General features: G+C 49.2%; 1 long non-coding RNA gene across 3 annotated transcripts in view; it reads left to right on the top strand.

Annotated features, from left to right (window-relative positions):
• Positions 1 to 15,004, top strand: part of LOC140595132 (uncharacterized) — a 54,592-nt gene extending 39,588 nt beyond the window's left edge. For 2 of the 3 annotated variants that reach the window (XR_011996510.1, XR_011996512.1), the window contains 3 exons: positions 6,137 to 6,229; positions 7,671 to 7,769; positions 14,699 to 15,004. This is a non-coding gene — a long non-coding RNA (uncharacterized lncRNA). Of the gene's footprint in view, positions 1 to 6,136; positions 6,230 to 7,670; positions 7,770 to 8,194; positions 9,041 to 14,698 lie in introns of those variants that run through there. The other variant, XR_011996511.1, reaches the window with a different exon arrangement.
• Positions 15,005 to 15,282: the final 278 nt, after the last annotated feature.

The following is a 15,282-nucleotide window of genomic DNA, read 5'->3' as shown; positions in this document are numbered from 1 at the left end:
TTCACTTCTCCTTTGTGCAAAGATCTTACAGAGACAAAAGCAAACGTAAAGAATACCATTGGGCCAATGTTACAAACTCTGTGGAGTTTTGCTCCACCTTTTTTTTTTTTTCTGCAAAAAAACTATTATAACCAACAAATGTGCTAGACCCTGTCTTCTTCTTTTTTTTAATCTCTTTTTTAAAAGATTTTATTTATTCATAGAGACACAGTGAGAGAGAGGGGCAGAGGAACAGGCAGAGGGAGAAGCAGGCTCCATGCAGGGAGCCCGATGTGGGACTCGATCCAGGGTCCCCAGGATCACACCACAGGCTGCAGGCAGTGCTAAACCGCTGAGCCACCGGGGCTGCCCTAGACCCTGTCTTCTTGAGAAAACTCGACATCCCTTCAGGACCATCATCTGTGAGAGCCCAGGGTGCCCTCTGAGCATCCCCTGTCCGGCAGCATGTTTGTACCAATGAGAAAGCTGGAACCCAGATTGGTGAGGTGTCTTCACCACGGCCGGGAAGTACAGCAGTCAAGTTTAGATGTGGCTTCCTCGGGTACCACAAGTTCTGATGGCTCTGGAATGGGAGCAGCAGTGTGTCGAGGGGACACATCCAGGTTTGTGGTCTGAGGGCCAGAGGTGGAGTTCACCCCGCCTTTAACCAACAGTGTTTGTGTGTGTATGTCAGCGAGTGAGCTGTGCCCTAGTGTACAGAAATGAGCAACCCATTCTCCTTGCTTTAAAGAGCTCACAGGTCAAAGATACTTCAAGTGTCAATGAAAACCCATGATGCGAACGGACAGCTGCGTGGCTCAGTCGGTTAAGTGTCTGACTTTTGATTTTGAGTCAGGTCATGGTCTCAGAGACCCTGTGTTGGGCTCTGCCTGGGTATGGAATCTGCTTGATTCTCTCTTTCTTTCTGCCCCTCTTCCCCCATCCCCACTTGCACGTGTGCTCTCTCTCTCTCTCTCTCTGAAGAAAAGGAAAAGAAAAAAAACAAATCCACTATATAAGTGCCAGTGGAGAAAGGTGCACGGTGCTCTGAGAGCGGTATTTGCATAGGATGCATTGGAAGATGTAAGCACTGAAGCCGTGCACACTTGGGCTCAGTTTCCAGTGCTGCCCCTCACTGTGTGATCTTGAGCAAGCTAGTTAACCTTTCTGAGCCTCAGTTTCTCCATCTAGAAAATGGGGAGACTAATACCCTTCCTGTTGGCACCTACGAATGAAATGTATACCCCCGAGATACGGCTGGCAAAGTGCCTGGCCCAATAAGCATCATCGTGGTAAGAACGGGGGCAAGACACTCAATTTCTCCAAGCCTCCGGGAGCTTCATTTGTCCTCCTCTGTACACCAGGAGATGGAAGTGAAGTGTACTTTGTACAACTGTGACGTGTTTAAAAAAATGGTAGTGATTTCTCTTGGGATTCTTAGCCGGCCCTAATTAGGATGATGAAGGCACTGTAGTGGGGTGCTTTGTCAAATTCCAGAGAGTGACTGGAGGTCAGAAGCCAGGGCAGCCTCTCCGACCTCATGCCCCCCTCTCCCGCTGCCCTCCAGAGTCTCCATATACTTTCCTCCCGTCATCTGCACTAAATGTGCTCTGGACCAGGACCTGCAGATCTTGAGCCTGGTTTCTTTGTCTATCAGCAAAGTCCTGCAGGGAGGGAGGACTTGCCATCAGGCCTGAGAACGAAGTCAGGCGTGCTTGGAATGCAATTGCAAAAGAGGTTACAAGAGCCTGGCGAGAATGCTGAAATCAAGTGATGTCGAGAGGTTTTGTTATTTTTGAAAAAATGACTCATTCTGAGAAACCCTAACGGGCCTCCCAGAACGTTCACCTAGTTGCCTGTATGTCTAACCCAGAGCCCACTGCAGAGAAAAACAAACCTTGTAGTCACAGCTGAAGGAGGGGGGTGGCGGGGTGCCAGGGGGGTGCCAGGGGGGTGCTGCGAGGGTTGGTGGGGGAAAACAGGGATGACAACTGGATGCAGGAAGAGCTTCAAGATAACTCCTGCCCTCTGGGTGGACTGCTTTAATTTCCCCGTCCCTTTCTCCAGCTGTCACAAAAACATCCCCTTGGAAGTAACGTGTCCTCGGGATTGACCTGAGCTGGCCAGGGGAGGCAGGGTCATTTCCGTGACATGCAAGTCAAATAGGGGCCGAGAGAGTATGAGCTATTTCCCCCGGATGAGAGAGAGAAGGGAGCATCAGAGAAGTGGGGAAGGACAGAGAGAGAGAAAGGAGGAGGAGGAGGAGGAGGAGGAGGAGGAGGAGGAGGAGGAGGAGGAGTGAACAAGAGAGGAGCAGAGAAGAGAAGCCCCGTGAATGAGAACCAAAGGTAGAACCATGCTTGTCTTGAGAAGCACCTCGAAAGGCTGCTTTCAGCGACGGCACCTGCTGGCCTCCTCCCCCTGAAATGCCCTTAGCCAAATGTCTGATTTTGGGGGAATTACCTTCCTTCACCAAGTCTCCATGGGGATGGAGGAGTAGAACAGATTCATAGCTTCTCAAATTTAGTAGGCATAAGAATATTCTGGAAGACTTGTTACAGTACGGATTGCTGGGTCCTGTCCCTGGAATTCCATTTCTGAAGGTCTGGGGAGGGCCCCTGGAATCTGCATTTCTAACCAGCTCCCTGGTGAGGCTGCCGCTGCCGATTGGTCATAGACCCCCCCTCCCGTCCCCCCACTTTGAGCGTCCTGGGGTGGCTGATCTGGAATGTTCCTGCCGCTCCTGCCATCTGTGATTTGAGAAAACTCAACAGCTCCTGCTCACGGAGCACTGTGGCGGGGAGCTAGGAGTATAAAGTTGCACACAAGGCAGGAGTCCTGCCTTTTGGGTCTAACAGTCTAGGTGAGGAAGCAGGCTCTACAGGGAACCCCATTACCCCACAGGATACCCGGAGGACACACTGAGGAGGGAGGGGGCCACTGCCTGTGTGCAAGTCAGGAGGGGCTCCAAGGAGAGCGGTGCTGGGTGGGCCTGTGGGCCTCAGTTGTCCCTAACCAGGAGGTCATGTGAGGGGATGACTTCCGGGCAGAGGGCAGTATAGGCTGTTTGCAGTGGTCCACAGAGAAGGCTTCCGCTCAGTGCTTACTGCATGAGGTGTGGCGTTAGCGCTGCTCAGGGGGACGTTCCAGCTCTGGCATCCTGGAGCTGCCAAGCATAGCCGTAGCTGTTCCCCATCTCCTGGGGAGCCCAGTGGAGGGAGCTCGGGTGGCTGGCCTCCCTGGGGACCACAGTCAAGTGTCATACACACACACACACACACACACACACACACACGGTATTGTATGTACGTGCAATAGGTACATATGTACACACACGTGCACATAGTGGAAACTCATTATTTGTGGTTTCTGCATTTGTAAATTTGCCCCTGTTGGCTAATATTTGCTTGTAACCTCCAAATCAATACTCGGTGGCCCTTTTAACCATTCAAGGACACACGCAGAGCGGTGACAAAATTTGACTCCCCTGACACGTCCCGGGTGGGATGATGCTCCGACTTCTCGTTTCAGCTCCTGTCCTGTCAACAAGGGTCCATTTTGTAACCTGTCAGTACCATGTTTTGAGTATCTTGGTGCCTTTTTTTTTTTTTTTCCTCTCTCTCCCTGTGATTTCACTGTTTAAAATGGCTCCCCAGCCACTGCCTTTGGTGCTGTGTTCCTGGGCACAGGGGCAGGGATGTGCCTTCTGGAGAAAACAGGTGTGTGAGATAAGCTTCATTCAGATCGTGAGATAACAGTGCTGTTGGCAACGAGTTCAGGGCTGATAAATCAGCAATATGTATTGAATAGGATGCCTTTAAACAGAGACACACACACACAACACAAGGTTATGTATTGATGAGTTGATGAAAATGTTGTGGCCAGAGGCCCCCAGACCCTAACCTTCCATCTCGCCTAGGAGCGATGATACAGCATTCACTAATTCAGTGTTCAGGGCAACTTTATAGAACACAATTACCATGAATAATGAGAATTGGTGTGTGTGTGTGTGTGTGTGTGTGTGTGTGTTTGCTTGCGTGTAACATTAAGCCCCTGCCAAGTATTTCTGTTGCTCAATATTACAAGTTATTATATTTAACAAGATAATTCAGAGTTGCAGCAAGAGTTTAGTAAAATCCAAGCCTAGATAGGTGAACTCTGGGAGCTCTCTTCCTAATCCTATCAGATGGCAATCCTTATCCAATTTAACCATTTCCTCTTGGGCCGAGATCTGAGCAAAAGGCATTTTTCTACTCGGCCTGAAGTCGCTGCCATGGCCACTTGGATTCACAACATCTCACCAGTTAGATACAAATGGTGAGTCGTGGTGTCCCAGTGCCCAAGTCCCATGACTTTGGTATGGATTATTATAGGAGGATTTAAAACTGGAGATCACTTTGCTTTCATCACTAGGATTCTGACACCAGTTTGGATGTGTGGTACTTTCCGACACCGTCAAGCAATTCTCTGCGACACCAGGGTGTCCTAGAATCTAAATTCTCATACTGTCTACTGCTACCTGAGGTGGCATCTGACTGCACAGACCAAGGGGCTGAGTACCTAAGACTGTCTCCACTTCAGGTGTCCATCACAAGGGCAGGTTGTCTCTGTGCTTCTGACCTGCTGGTGATAAATCAGAGGTTCCCATAATCCCCTCCTCGGGTTCCATAAATTTGCTAAGGCAGCTCACACGACTCAGGAAACCAGGTTACCCATCGGCTTGCTGGTTCATCACGAAGGATATTAAAGGATATGAATTAACGGGCGGATGAAGAGGTATAGGGCGAGGTCCCAAATGCAGGAAATTGTGTCCGCCTGGGTTTGGGGGCCAGCAGTGTGTCAAGTGTTGTGGTTCGCCAATCTGGAAGCTGTCCCACACCCTTCTTTTTGGGGTTTTTATGGAGGCTTCATTATATAGGCACAATCAATTCAATCATTGGCCATTGGCCACAGAAGTCAACCTCCAGGCCTGTTCTTCTCTCAGGAGGTCAGAGGGTGGAGCTGAAGTTTCCAACCCTGGCAGCCAGCCCTCAGCCTTAGGTGACTTAGGGGCTTTCCAAAAGTTACCTCATTTAACATAACAAAGGACACCTCGCTCACCCCCTCACTTAGGAAATTCCAAGGGTTTTAGGAGACCTGTGCCAGGAACAGCGAAGAGGGAGATAAAAGTCTATTTTTTTCTTATGAATCGCGATCACCTTTGTGATTATTGCATCTGGTAGACTGAATTTTGGCACTGAGGGAGAGCCGGTGCACAGGCCGAAGGGTGCTCTGGGACCCGCGTGGGCAGGGTGATAGGGTGCAGTGGCTGCAGCTGCTGAAGCAGCTGGGGACCGAGCTGGAGCCCCCGCAGCCTCAGGCAGCAGCCCTGCCGGCCAGGCCCCCGCCACCCCGCCTCTCCCGTCTGGGTCCTGCCCTCAGCCCTGTCCCCTAGGCCACGTCAGACCTCTCTGGCTTGTTTCTGAGAAATGTGCTGAGAACACACAAGGCCCCATCAGGCCTCAGCGGCTTGGACGTGATTTCCCTGGGAACCAGGGCTGGGGGTGCTCCGCAGCCTTCCTGGACTGGGAAATCTCTGCCTCCCCAGGGGCGGGTCATGCTGGAGGGAGTCTTTGGGTGCTCCCGGGCCTCCTCCCCCTGGGTCCGGGGGGACCTCACTGGCCAGTGGAGCGAGAGGAAGCACTGGGGCTGAAGGAGCAAGGCGGCTGGCTGCCATCCCACATAAACACGCTCCGTCACTGTAAATTATTTACGCACCATATGGAGGCTGGACAGGCTCCTTGACGGGGTGTGTTAATTGGAAGCCTGTGGATCCTGCCTTGGCCCCAGTTCTGGGGGCCGGGGGTGGGGGCATCAGAGGAGTGGAGGTGGGGGTGCTGTTTCTTTTGCTCAGCATCTCCCTGATTAGAAGCTTCAGCGATTCTGGCTTTTCCAGCAACAAGTCTGAATGCCATAGGTCGGCGTTCAAGGCCTCTTTCCCGCCGGAGCTCCCACGCTTGCCCTCCGCTTCTGGCATGACAACTTTTCGTTGTTCTCTATAAATGACGGTACCATTCCCACCACTAGACCTCGCATCCTGTGCTGCCAGCATCCTTTAAATCACAGATCCTTTATTTAAATTTTTTTTAAAAAAATATTTTATTTATTTATTTAACAGAGGGAGAGGGAGAAGCAGACTCCCTGCTGAGTAGGGAGCCCGCCGTGGGACTCAATCCCAGGACCCCGGGATCATGACCTGAGCCGAAGGCAGGTGCTTAATCAACTGAACCACCCAGGTGTCCCAAATCACAGACCCTTTAAATATCGTGTCCTCTGCGTGGCCTCCACATTCACCCACCGGAGCACGAGCTTGTTCCTCCTTGTGCCGCGTTCCTCCTCTGCACACCGCGGGAGAAGTGTAGAAGTACGGCCTCTGGTTTGAACCAGGACACCAGCTGCATCCCTTGATGAGGGACCTTGGTTCCTTAAGTAGAACCTAGAACCTGGGGCATCTCCCTAAAGCTCTGGGGGTGGTGGTGGAGGGTAGGATATATGCTAGTTTTCCATGGTACCGGGCACCCAGAAATCCCACCACAGACACTAGCGCTTCCTTATTATTAATTTATTTCCCCCTGCTATAAACCCTTTTGTAAGCCTCACTCTTTCTAGACTGACCCACCGGAGGGCTGGGGCTTGGTCTTACTCATCACTGAACCTTGTGCTTCTAGCCCAGTGCCTGGCGCTTCATAAGCATCACATGAGGAGGGTGTCCTCGACAGCAGCGCACACGGGTGGTATCCAGCGTCTACTCAGCGCTTACTCTTTGCCAGGCTGTGTCCTCAGCCCTTTACATGATCGAACTCATTTAAGACGATGGTCTTACAGGATCGCTCTTCTCACTTAACAGACGAGGAAACTGGTCACAGAGAAATAACTTGTGCAAGGTGGCATTTGAACACTGGAGTTGATGTGTAAGCCCAGAGAGGTTCGAACCTCAGGTGTTCCACTGAGAGTGGGAGTTCTGGTGGCTGGTGCCAGGCACACCATTTAGTGCATGGTGACTACGTGCTTGGGACCGGACTACAAGCCGGCAAGTCACACAGATCAGCTGCTAAAAGAGGGTGGAAACTCCTATGGGAGACACTTTGTCTCTAGAAAATGCTATTCTAGAGGCCTGCTTTAGATTCAGCTCTTGACTTTCCAGAGAGGAGGAGCAGCCTGTGTTTCCTGGACTGGCTCTGTGTCACTTCCTTGTCGCCGTCTTTTCCTTGGGCTGCGACATCTCTTCCTTCTGTCTAGAACGTTTCCTTTTCCCTCTCTTCTGTGCCTTCCTCACTGCCACCGTGATCCCATCTGGAGAACTCCTCCTGTCTTTCAAGGCCCGGTTCATGCCTACTGTCTTCTGGGGACTCTTGCCCAGCTGTCATCCCCACTCACTTGCTCTCCCAAACTGAACTCATGTCTAAATTGCATGTACACGACAAAGTCATGACTGGCATGGGCTCTTGCACCAGACACCTGGCTCTCAGTCTGGCTCTGCCACCCTGTGTGAGTCTCCCTCCCAGGGCCTTCATTCCCTCACCTGTGAAATGGTGCAGTCAGAGCCCCTACGTTGCACGGTTTTGTGAGGTATTAGTGGAAGAGCACGTATCAAGAGCACCCAGTCATGAGATGTGAACATAGTATGTGACCCTGTACTTTTATTCTTCTAGGAGGGGCCTTCCATGCATCTTTCCATCTCCAGCGCTCACCAAAATGCCTGGCACACAGCAGGTGCTCACTAAATGAAAATGCAGTTCGAGTTCAACAAAGTAAGCATTCATTGGGCACCCAATAAATGTACCAAGTGCAAGATATGCAAAGATGGGTGGCAGCTAAAAGTCAGGATGCATGTATACAAGCACAGCCGATAAGAGACTTGGAAAGAAGACGCATGCGGCACTTCCATTGGTTCATTTGTTCATCAAGGCATTTGTTGTGCTAAGCTCTGGGAAGACAGAGATGAATAAAATGCACTCCTGGGTCTTCAAAGAGACATGACCTGGTACATAATTCATATAACTGGGCAGATGACTGCTGTCCTCGGGTGTGCCTCAGGGCTCTGAGGACAGAGCCACTGGATTGTGGGTCAGTTTGTAAGGGATGGGGGAGGGGAAGCTGGATGAGATGGGCAGGGCCTTTGCACTTGCTGGTTCTTTTCTCCGGGTCACCTTTTTTCTCATCCTTCCTGTCTCAGATGGCGTGTCCTCTCCTCCAGCAGCCCCTTCGGAAAGCTGCCTCCTCATGGCTCTATCACCGTTCCCTGTTCAGTTCTTCTCAAACCCTGACCATGGACTCTGGTGAATGAAAAGAGGGCAAGGAAACGGAACTAGCATTTTTTGGAATACCCCCTATATGCCAGACACAGTGCTCTTTAACTGCTGAACGCTATTTCATTAATTTCCCCCAAAGTTCCCGGGGTGGTGGTATTCTTACCCTCACTGGGCAGACTACAAAGGGCCCCTGCCCCCTCTTGGAAGGCAAATGCCTTTGCCCAAGGTCACCGGCCGGATGTAGAGGAATAGACTTGGAATCCAGGGCCAGCTGCCTCCCCACACCCATGGTGCTTTCATGGCACCGGGAGAGGCCAAGTGCAAGAAAGGAAATGGAATGACTCGTTTACTGCTTCAGGCATTTTCAGCAACAAGTAAGTGATTTCCCTAATTCCCATTCTGCTGTTAATACAGAAACTTGGCAGCTGGGAACCAGGCTGCAGAAAAACAGGTTTCCTTCTTAACTCAGCAGCACCCCCTGCAGGAGACGAGGGAACACAGCAGAAGTGATGGGGGCCGGAGGGCTCCTCTCTGCGGGAGGGGATCCAGCAGGCACTGGAGACAGCTTCCAGGCCCTTCCTTACTAAAAAGGAGCACATTGAGGCTGAGAAAGGAATTTGCCCAAAGTCACACTGTTAGTGATGGCAGATGTGAAGCCGGCTTCTGATTCCCCGTTCAGTGCCCTCTCCCCACCCACTCCCTCCCTCTCTCCGCCTCTCTCCTTCAATAAGCATTAATTTAGCACCTACTATGCCTTGGCTATATTTCTTCTTGTGGATTATAAATATCAATGGCTAAAATTTGTCTTTTGGGATTATTGTTGTATTGATTCATCGCCACTAACAACATACTTCATCACTACAGCTAAGAGGTATGGACCATTGCCACGTGTCAGGCACTATGCTAAGGCAAGAGCTCATTTGATCCTCACAGGGGAGGAAATTAAGGCTTAGGGAGGTTTAGAAATGTGCCTGGGATGGTTTAGTAAGCTGTGGAGCTAGGATTCGATTCCCAGATCCTTCTGACTCTGGAACCGGATCTTAACCACGTATGTCATAGTTATTCTTTCAAGTATCTAAGGTTAGTTCAAGGAGCCTCCCTACTCTAATTAGGATTTTGCTTCCATTTCAAATAATTACTTTTTTTTTTTTTTTTGTCTAAGACTGGGGCTGACTCTCTCCTCGAATTTGTTGCTTTTTTTTTTTAAGGTTCTATTTATTCATGAGAGACACACAAAGAGAGAGGCAGAGACATAGGCAGAGGGAGAAGCAGGCTCCCTACAGAGAGCCTGATGCCAGACTCGATCCCAGGACCCCGGGATCACGACCTGAGCTGAAGGCAGACGCTCAACCACTGAGCCACCTCGGTGCCTCTTGAATTTGTTGCTTCTTAAATCTCTAGGAGTTTATATTGAGGTTCTACTCCGCACCAGGCACTGTTGTAGGTGCCAGGGATACAGAAGTGACCGCAACTCAGCTAAAAGGTCCTGGCTTTGTGGGTGTCAGCCTCAATACAAGGCAACTGGCAAGCTTTGTTCTAATAGTAGCACAGTACAACTCCAGGGGGCACCATCCACACTGCAGTGGGTAAAAAACGGCACCTTTTGACTTGTGCAGTGCACTGCCAGTGTGGCCATATCCGGTGGCCCTGACCTAGTGAGATGAGAACAAGGGGCCGGGGCAAGGGGTGAAGGATGGGGAACAGTCATTTCCGCCTCTGCAGACTGAGGAAGCTTCACAGCAAAGGGCACTGGCTTGTGAGTGCTGCCAAAGCCGTACAAACTTTGATTTCCTGTCCTCTTCAGTGGGGAGGTGGTGTCAAGGTTTGAGGAAATATATCTCTGCCTTTCAACCAGCGGAGCAGAAAATCTTTTTCAGTTTCCATTTTTCCATTAGCTACAAGTTGCATTTCATTTTAAGTTCCCAGGAATTTTGCCCTTGGTCTAATTTTCGGCAGAATGCCCAGTTCCTCTCTTTCGGGTGGTTGGCTCCTGGAACTGGAGCTCACCAGCTGCAGGTGACATGTGTCAGACCAGAGCATCAAATGTGGGCAACCTGACAACCGTCCGAGGAAATCTCTGCCCCCCTCCCCTGGAGGGGAATGAGCTCATGGCAGCCCCTGAGAAAGGAGGAAGACAGCACTCTCACCTCGCCAGCTGTCCCTCGCACCCTCACCATCCGCAAGCCCTGTCACATTTATTCTCTCAAGTGTCTAAGGTTAGCTCAAGAAGCATCCCTACTCTAATTAGGATTTTGCTGAATTTGTGCCTTTGCACACATGTGACTTTAGCTTAGAGTATGAGAATGCAAGGAATTGTTTTGCATTTTCTAAATATAGAATTATTCTAGAAGGACTATGCTTTTCCCAAATCCCCTTCCTGATGATGTTCATTTAGACCCTACTAGGGAGGACATGGTTGTGGGTGAGGAAGGCAGGATGGGGTTGGCCTCAAGGGTTCCAAGGTGTAAGGGACAAAAGAGAAAAAAAAGAAGAAAGAAAGACGTTCTTTCAGCCTTCCAGAAGCTCCTGGTCCCATTGTTGCTGGCCTTGCAACCATAGGAGCAAACGGGGGGGAAAGGACCTGGTGGTGAAGGAAGACTTTCTCACCAGGCAGACTGTGAGGAGGAGCCCCCCACCCATCTCCCTTTAATTGCAGAGCAAGGAGAAGCATCAACCGGTGTGGCAGAGGGAGATGGGGGAGGATCCTCTCTTCTGTTCTGCCCTGGGCTGGGCCTGGGGGCCTGGGGGTGGAAGGCATGAGAAGGATGTCCATCAGCTTCTGGATTTCTCATTACTCTGGAGTAGGAAGCTTCCTTTCCTTCCCATGTTGCGAGTTAAATAGGCATTTGACAGCCAGTCGGGAAACCTAATCAGCCAACATAACCTTGTTTCTGTGGGAAAATTAATTCTATGGTCCACACAACAGTCTTAGAAATGAACTCTTGGAGCACATCTCTTCATCGAATTGAACTGCCTCTGCTGTTTGTCATTGTAAAGTTTCGTGTTGTGAAAAAGAGCTGTGACTTCGGATGTTTGGGTTCCAGGCTGCCCCATGCCAGCTGTGTCATGTTCTTGGTCAAGTCACATCATTTTCTTCTTTGGGGTCTTGCCTGGAGAATGAGGGCTTGGACCAGATGAATTCCCATGCACTCCTGGGGTCTGAGGCTTCGGGACTTTGAGTCTCTCCATTATGTTACTCTCATTTCTAGCATGCTGTGGCATTTCTCACTGAATAGAAGTGAAAGAAGCTTCCTTGACTCTGGATCCCACCATGGTTAGAGGGTGACCCCAGGACTTGGTCTCCTATACCCCTGCCTCCTCCTCTGTCCCTCCAGCTAAGGGGCAGTAGCAGCTTTCTGCTATTATTCACTTCTGGGTTGCCTCATTATTTTCTGGTGGGTTTTTCAGCCCTTGTGTCAATATAACCCATTCCCCGCACTGTATAACCCATTCCCCGCACTAATTTCCTCCTGTTCCAAATACGTAGAGTGGTTTCTGTTTACTTGGTTGGACTTTAACTGGGATACTCAAACTTTTGTTGGTTTTACCTTAGAACAGCCAGCAATAAAGATGATAATGATAATGTTGATGATTATAACCCCTTACTCAGTGTATAACCTCACATATTACAAAGCTTTTACTCGGGTTCTATAATTTTAGTTTCATAATAACAGTGTGATGTAAGAAAGGCATTTATCATTAATTCCACTTTACAGAAGAGGAAATGATCTCACTGAGTATCACAGCTGATAGATCTTGGGACAGCTGGGACTAAAACCCAAGGCTTTGGTTTGTCAGCTAATTCCCCTCACCCAAGTTGTCCTGCTTTTTTCATCATTATCCCACCTACCCACCTTGGAATGGTGTCTTAATGCTGCTCCTTTAGGTATGACACACAAGCATTAGGAGAGGGCGTATTAGTTATCTCTTGCTGTGTAACAAATTACCCGAACACTTAATGGTTTAGAACAGTATCATTTATTATTTTGGAAATGGTTCATGCAGGCATTAATGCTCTCCTCTATCCCACATTTTCTGGGTTGATTGTTCCGCCAGAACTGGAAGAGTGGGTTCAGTCTGGGAGGACTTTGAGGTTATACTTTTCAACAATCTGAGCTGGAGTCCGGCTGCGAAGTGATGAGGGGGAAGGTGGCTGGCTGATGTTTGCACGGGGCACCACTGGACATACGTATAGGCTTCTGCCCCTGACAAACCCTGCAAATGAAGCAGCCTCTAGCCAAGGGACAAGGCCAAGGGGGTGATGCAGAAATCTGTATTAAAATCATTAAATGAGAAACACTACTGTGTCTTTCTCTCCGTCTGTATTCTTCACCGAGTGTCCAGCATACATCACACTAGATGGCAAGGGAATGGCTGCACTCTGGGACTTACAAACCATCAGAAAGAAAAAATATTGTGTAGTCTTGGGTCCCCAGGGACCCCAGCCTATGGGGAGGATTAGGGTCTCCATAGCCACCACACCCTCTGTGTTGTCAATAGCCAATAAATATTTATGTTTACCTTATGCTCACCTTGTGTCGGTCTCTTACCCCACTGTCTAGGGTTCCCTGCCAAGGACCTCACCTCGGTTATTTCTGGAAGTCCCAGGATCTGGTTCCTGTGTACATGTGAACTCTGTCCTTCTGGCTCCAGCCTTTTGTTTACTCTCCTTCTTCTCAGCTGTAGCTTTCTGCTCTGATGTTCACAGCCAAGTTTTGGAGGTCCTTGCCAAGGCCACGGTGCTTGGTATCTGTGGTGGGGCTACTGTCTCTCCCCGGCACCACCGTGTTCCATGCTGACCCAAGGAGAATGCCCATCTCTGTTTACATCTTATCTGCTCACATATGCCCCAAGCAAGGCCACCTTGCCTCCCGGTAGCTCAGTGATATTTTAAGGATATAATTCTATTTTTTGCTTTGTTTTGTTTTCTTCTGTTTCAGTTTCCCCCCTCACAGCTTCTTATCTAAGCTCCAAGGCTGATGTAAAGAGGCAGATTGGGAAGCTTCTGAGCCACTCACTCAAGCCACTCTCCATTACCCCACCTGTCCCACTGGAACAGCACCTAACCCTATTCCCTTAGAATTATATTTTCTAGGTGCAGGGCATAAACCATTGTTCAGGGGTGTACTAGCTGTCTATTGCTGTGCAACAAATTACCCCAAAACTGACTGGCTTCAAACAGCACCATTTAGTATCTGACAGTTTTTCTGGGTCAGCAATCCAGGAGAGGTTTAACAGATTTCTCTGGCTCTAGGTCTCTCAGATGGCTGGAGTCGTGTTAAGAGCTCGGCTGCGAGCTTGCTTTCTAGCTTACTCATACAGCTGTTGGCAGGATTCAGTTCCTTGTTAGCTCTTGTGCTGGGGTCCTCAGTGCCCCAGGAACCGTTGGCTGGAGGCCCTCCTTGGTGCCCTGCCACATGGGCCCCTCCATAGAGTATCTCACAACAAGTACTGGCTTCATCATAGTGAGAAAGTGAAAAATCAAGATAGAACACACACGAGATAGAAGTCACAATCTTTTGTGACCTTATCCTGGAAGTGACATCCATCAGTTTTGCCAACGTTTATTAATTAGAAACACATAGCTAGATACAGTCCATACTTAGGAAGGGATTACACGAGGGTTGAATAGCAGGGGATGAGAAGCACTGGGGACCATCTCAGAGGCTGTGTACCACTGATGACGGGGGTACGGTGAAATTAATTTTGATGTTGAGCAAATTATGATTAAAAACAATCAGGCATTAGCCATTTACTTTAAAGTGCCGTAAGAATATGTTACTGGATGTTATTGCCAAAGAAGAGGCTAAGAAAGAGGGGGGACTCAATTCAGAGAAAAATATGAAGTACAGGTGGTTTTCAAATGTGATTGCCAGCAGGAACTGTGATTTGCTCCTAAGTAAGAGGATATGGCAATAGGGATGGGATGTCACTCTTATGATTAGGTCGTATAAGACTGTCATATCAGAGATTCTCCCTGTGGGCTCAATGAAGTAGATAAGCCTACCTGGCAAGGAGCTAAAGTTGGTCCCAAGGATCTGAGCATAGGCTCTTGCTGACAGCCAGCAAAAAGCCAGGGTCCTCAGGGAGAGAGTCACAGGAAATGAATCCTGCCAACGACCTATATGAAATTGGAAGTTGATTCTTTCCCACTTGAGCCTCCGGATGAGAAGGCAGCCCAACTGGCATGTGTATTGCAATCCAGTGAGACCCTCAGCACAGAAGCCGGTTAAGCTATGCCTGAACTTCTGGCTTGTGGAAACCATGACAACACAGGTGTGTGTTGTTTTAAGCCTCTACATTTGTGGTGTTGTGTTTCACAGCAATAGAAAACTAATGCACCCACTCTAAGACACATGCAAAAATCTAAAAACGATTTCAGGGCATGGTAAGTTTAACTATGTAATTTTGTTTCAAATTGCCACCAGGTTCCAAATACTTATGAAATCTTCTGAAGGACAAAGCCCCTAAGGCCAAGTTTAACAAGTCTTGGTGGAAAAGAGAGACCTGTGAGCAACATCTGTGGAGCAGAGGGAAGAGCACTTTTCTGATGGGGGTGCCAGAGACAACCAGGAGAAGGTGGCCAATCCAGAGTCATTGAGAAGACACTTTGCATCAGCTGAGTGAAGACTTTCTGAGGGTTGGGCCAGAAAAGGATTAGAGGGCATATTTATTTTTCCCTTTTCCGTTTGTGATCTGGAAAAAAAGGATGAAAGAGAATGATGGGAAGTTGATGTTGAGTGAATAAAAAAGCAGCCGTCTTTCAGCCGTGGGAAGTCTAATTAATTTACTTGTGAGTGCTTAGCTTGGGCTGGCCACAGGCTCTGGGAGCATTCACATCACATCCACAACTGGGACGAATTTGACCAGAGAGTGGGGCCCTGACCTTCAGTTAACTAGTAGCTGGTATTAGAGGAGTCTCTGGAGACAAAGCACCATGTCGAAATTAGGGACTTTCTTCTCAGACTTGCTCCATATCCTATGTCAGTGCCAATGTCTATTTAATGTGGTA

The sequence above is a fragment of the Vulpes vulpes genome, chromosome 13, assembly GCF_048418805.1.
Source record: "Vulpes vulpes isolate BD-2025 chromosome 13, VulVul3, whole genome shotgun sequence".
Taxonomy (NCBI): Eukaryota; Metazoa; Chordata; class Mammalia; order Carnivora; family Canidae; genus Vulpes; species Vulpes vulpes.
Note: the sequence above shows the minus strand (reverse complement) of the source record. Positions and strands in the feature narration are given on the sequence as shown.